The following is a 6,000-nucleotide window of genomic DNA, read 5'->3' on the forward strand; positions in this document are numbered from 1 at the left end:
TGAAGGGTGTGACGAGAACAACACAACCACAGAACCTAAACCTGAACCAGTCGTGGCTTGTGTGGTGGAGGGTGGCAAGGCGTTCTACATGGGATTTGAGACAAAAATGGCAAACAGGAAGTTGTCTAAGACTAAGAGGCTCAGCATAGCTGCCCATTTGCTGATACAGGGCCAGTCAATGTGTGCAGAAAGGGGTTGAGCTAATGTCTCTACTTGGTGGCTCCATGTATTATTCTCTGGTTGCTTAACAGTGTATCCAGTGGTTGGCTGTCAGTCGCTTCTTGGTGGACTTCATATAGTATTCTCTTGCCACTTAATAGTGTATCCAGGTGTTGGGCTTCTGGTGCTCCTGATTGTACCTCATGTAGTATTTCTTGCTCATTTAACAATGCCTCCAGGGACAGGCCTTCTGTTACTCCTGCATTTACTCCTTATAGTATTCTCTGGTTACTTAACAGTCTCTCCTCAGACTGGCCTTTTGTTTCTCCTCAGTTTACTCAATATAGTTTTTTCTCTTGTCGATTACCAGTGCCTCCATGGGTTTGGCTTCATCACATGTAGGTGGACTTTTTTTTCATATTGTTTTCACGGCATTGTATAACCATTTAAAGTAAAACCTGAGACAACAATCGCATGGGTCAGGGATGGCAGATTTAGAGGTGCGTTTTGTAACAATCAGTGGAATTAGTTACACCTGGGTTGACTTAATATTATTGGTGCCTTATCGGCCATCATGTGTGTTGAGATCTTTGAACCAGACCATATATACTCTACCTAGGTTTCCCTTGGCTTGTATGGGAGGGTGTTTTTTCACAGTCATCAGTCCGAGACTGTGGAACTCTCTTCCCGAGCTACTGAGGAATTGCCCCGCTCTGCTTGCATTTCGTCAGGGTCTGGAGACCTGCTTGTTTTAGGCTATTAATAGGGATTTCTGTTATTTTACTCAGCACTGGGAAATCCTTTTTGGGTAGCTGTGTGCTTCATAAGATTATAAATATGAATTACAATAATACTTTGCTGTGCCAACGACAGATTTTCAGTGTAGTTTCTCTATTACTCCTAGGCAGATCCTTATAACATAGGACATAGGACCCCCACTAATCAACATCAATGGTGGTGCCTACTACATTATTCATACCAATTCATACCAATTGCATCGACTTGCAGGACTGAGCCTAGTCTCAGTCTTTCACTATATTTCATGCTTAAGCACAGCATTGCCACCTCCCCATGTTTAAAGCACTTCTCCAAACCTCACGCATCAAACACAACACCTTTTGTGTAAACCACATTATAACAAACCCGTTCTTTTACCATGTACTCTGCTGGGGGTGAGAGGGGACCACAAACCGATGATACGATAGTTCAACACACTATAGAGTTGCTTTACAAAAAATTGCACTAAACAGCACAGCAATGAAAGCTACTGCGTTGCGTTCCCGTAGCAGGAGAGAACCAAAGCGCCACAGGATTATTTAGGAGCCCCTGTGTCACTTTGCGCCACCAGTGCGTCACTTTTTGTGACGCACCAGAGGCGTAACCAATGAGCCATGTTGCGCCATATTTATGAAGTGACACATCTAGGTTGATGCGTCACTTTGTAAACCCCTGCGCTACATTATACCCGCGTTTTATTAATTAATAAAACGAAATTCGTAGCGCGTACAGCATCGCATTTTGCGATGCAGTGCGCGCTACGAAATTCGTTTTAATAATTAAATGGTGTACTTACCTGCAATTATCCATATACCGGTTTTTAGGTCCCTCCACCCTGCCCCTCCCCCTCCCCGCCTCCCTGCCCCACCGTAACTCCCTCCACGGCCCGCGGCTGACCTGCGCCAGGTATAATGTATCCAGGGTGGGTGTACCCCCGTAAGAAAGTGTCGTAGGAGAGGCGCAGCAAAATCTATGAGATTTCGATGCACCACTTCTAGGACGCCAATGTGTGAAAACCTTACGCCTGCCTCATGGGGCTTGCCGTATGTGAAAGGATCATTGCTGGAGTTGTGTCAGGCTTCCGACACAGCTCCAGCAATTTCACGCAGCGATGCGCCACTTCTCGTAAATGAGGCCTGCACATTAATAATGCTCTGCTGTTGCTCTCTTCCAAATTCGCCGAAGGTCTTTAAGGCCACCTCGCACCACGAATAAACCTTTGCATCCTAGTGCAAAGCTGTGTGAGTGATGTCTAGTATAGGTTTTTGTACAGGATGGGTATCATTCCAATATAAAATGATATGCTTAGGCAATTTAAACAAAAAAAAATTAATCACATGTTGGATGTGTTTTTCTACAGTGCAGCACATATGCAATTTTTGAAATGTCTTCATCTTTGTTCCTACCTGAAGGAGATATTGTTTTATGCAAAGTCAGATCTGACAATCTATGTTTATCTGGCTTTGCACCAAAAATCAGTGGTTGTAGGGAGGGAACACCCATGTTCCAGCTATGGAACACACCCTTGAATCCATGTAGTATAATGCACCATGTCAGGAACTATTCAGCACAAAAAAGTGCTGCACTGGAAATCTCCATATCTAGACTCTGCAATGCTTTGTGTGAATTTGCGGCAGCGCAAAATCTTGACAAACCTGACAAATTCGGCAAATGAGTCCCTTACAGGAGCACAGGGCACCACTTCATCCATGGCCCGATGGTACCTGCTGGACATAATGCCCAGGCACCTCCCAGGCAGACCCAGCCTCATTAGCCCAAAAAACTTTCATTGATGCGTCTGAGCAGTAAATCACCTGCACTTCTCCCTCGGCTGCAACATTGAGAGGCAAGACCCTCCGGCAGATAGAAATGTTTAGGAACCATCTCAACATATGCATTTTTCAAACATTGACAGCATATTTATCCCTTGTTTCATTATGTACCAAACTTGTTCTTCTTTATAACTTCGACTTCGCCTTGCAGTGACTTAAAATAGAACGCTATGGTATTTAATAACTGGTTCACAAATCCACGTTTTCAAAAAGAGAAGTGTCCTCCGAAAGCAAAGCAGTGTTCTCATTATCGCCGAATGTTCTGCCTACACAAAAAAGTGTTTTTGATGCACGACGATTTTACTAAATAGGCGGGTTTTCAGCCATTAATTCAGACCTTCTGCTACTTTTCTGTACAACTCGAATCGAGTGGGTTTAGACAGTGAGACGTAAAACGAAAGTCATACTGCGGGAGATGGCATTTCCTTTGAAGTCTTTAATTAAAAAAATGCAGCATTAATGTGACAAGCTGAGCTGGTGGGGTGCTGAGACCGTATCAAGTAAAGAGGGATACAGACATACACAACAGCCTGTGGGGGAAGTGCCTGCATGGGGTGGGGGGCGAGGGAAAACGGAGAAGAGGAGCAGACCAGGCAAAAACAGGAGGCAGAGAGGAGAAATAGACAATAGAAGAAGAGGACGAGGTAGGGTGGGGAGAATAGTACAAGAAGAGGAGAAACGGGGTGAACAGGGAAAGGGAAGAGGAGGCGAGTGGGAGAAGAGAGGTGACAGAGAGGAGTAAAAAACAAATGAGGTAGCAGAAGGTAATGAGCAGAGGAGAAGAGAAAATGAGGAGAAGGGGAAAGGCGAATGGAGGAGAGGAGGAAATGAAGAATATGATAGTATTAGAAAAACATAGGATGAGTGAAAAATGAAAACAAACAGAGGAGATTCAAAACGGAAGATATGAGAAGTTTAACTTCGTTCTGCCTATGATTCAGTCTTCTTCCTGATACATATTAATATTCGAGTAATTCATGCGACCTTCCTTCCCATGAAATATTAACCCTGTTCGTCTAAGGGTAAACCCCTACGTGCGTGCTTGATTCATGTGTGGGAAGGTGATGATAATTTCTATATTTGTGAGATAGAAGATGCCGTGTCAGCATATCCAGACAGAGATTATGGAAACGAAAATGAAAACTTTTTAGAAGCTAACCTTCTGTTACACAGGACACCTCAGCCTTCAGTGAGGTCAGCAGGAGAGCTCCTGTGTCTCAAAAAACCAGAAGCCTGTCTTTCAACATCTGCAATGACTAACTCAGGTGTGGGGATGGCACGAGCTATCGAGATAGGGCCTTCTCTTCAAAGGGAAGGTTCTAGAAGAATGTGCCAACATGCTGTCTCTGAAGTGTTAGTTTTATCAGCTAACATCCTTGCCCAAAAGAAAAAGATAGCCTACCGTCACTCCCTAATGTGTTTACAACACCGACACTGGCTTGCCAACTCAATGAACAAGTGATATTTTTGTCTTTCTTATTTTTTTTTTATATAATGGTTGGGGTTTTCTTTTTTACGTGCATGCCTTTTTTTGCATGTTAGATCTACTGCTTGAACTAAAGAAATAATAATTCGGGAATTTAGATGACTGATTGATATCTTATGGATGTACTTAGGTAATGGCAGCTACACTGAGTGAGTGAAGCCTGTACTGTTGACAGATGATGAGTATATATATCCTCGGCCTAACCCCATGGTCATGAGGAGGTCTACGTCAGGTTAGAAGCACAGAGTTTTGTGCGACAGTGACAGGTAACCTAGGTGCCCTTAGACCTGCATTGTGTATTCATTGTGTAGTTTCAAAAAAAGATAGACAAGGATTAATGCCTTCATGAATGGAGAACGTAGGAGAATTTGTTACAAAAACTGAACTTCTGTCGATTGAGAAATGGGTTGGCCAACTAAGGTGAATGAATGTACAAAATAACCCTGGGCGGAGTTCGCGGAGTTGCACTACACGGAGCTACGCGAACTGCAAAAAAACTCAGTCGCACTACGCAGAGCTCCGCAAGCGGCGGATTTCCATAGAAATATGCTGTTCGTGGTGATTGCGCAGTGCGGATGCTTGTCCCTAATGGGTGAGTAGTCACACTGTAAAAGAAACCTGATTGATGTACATTTTTAGACATATTTTACACAAATGGTACATAATTATCTTTCATGCATGTATTGTTATACAAACAGCATCATATTTTGATAATGCATTCATTAGTATATATTAATTAGTACTATTTAATATAGATTCAAAGTCTTATAGTGCTATTTAATGTATACTTTCCATTTACAATTGTATTTGTTCAATGTTTAACATTTTTTTAATATTTGAACAATTTTTTACATACATTTTAAAACTTTTTAATACCTTTTTTGTAATTCTGCTATTGAATGTTATATGAGAATAGTCTTCTTTTAATTTTGTTTAGCGCCCATTTTATATTGCTACATGTATTTTGTACTCTATTAGTACCATTATGAGGTGGATTTTGATTTGTGTCTGTCGCAGTTCCATGTTGCTCTTTGACAAGGTAAGACATGTCTTAAGTTTTTATTCAGTCTTTTAGGGGGTAGGGGGGTGTTGGAGGCAGAGGCGGAGTATTCTCCACCATCGTCAAACCTGTGGCCTGCTTGATTCAAAATCGGGCATGTGGACCATAATCTTGGTGGGGAGGAAGCTCTGTCACTGTTGTGATGGAGTACCGTTTCAGCTAACATTTGATAACATTAAAATAAGTCCCTACATTTCAGAAGTAATTCATCAACACTATAGTGTTTGAAACTCTGACCCAAAAACATACACCCAAGGAATCCAAGGTTTTAAAATATTTCCTGTCTCTGCCAAGAAAATTTCAGATTAAGGATACACAAAGTAATGGGCCCTCACATCTGAAATGCACTAGGCCTAGCATAAAAATCTCATCCTAATTACCTCATGTCCGGGAAAGACTTAAAAACCTACCTCTGTAAAAGCATGGTCAGGCATGCAGCACATTTATGACTGAATGGGACATGGCCCAACTGGTCAACAAGAGCACTCCAAGAACTGATATGTTTGATATTGTTGCCACAAAGATTGTCAGAATTACCAAATTCCACTGGAGTTATTAGATCGATCTGATCCTCAGATCGAGCCACTTTGAGGTGGCTGCAAAGTGACTTGTTTTAGCACTATGTAAAAATCCAGAAATTACATCATTCATTTATTGTCATTTGTAACATTCTCATTCAGTTGGAA

Source organism: Lissotriton helveticus, chromosome 1_1 (genome assembly GCF_964261635.1).
Source record: "Lissotriton helveticus chromosome 1_1, aLisHel1.1, whole genome shotgun sequence".
NCBI classification, from domain to species: Eukaryota; Metazoa; Chordata; class Amphibia; order Caudata; family Salamandridae; genus Lissotriton; species Lissotriton helveticus.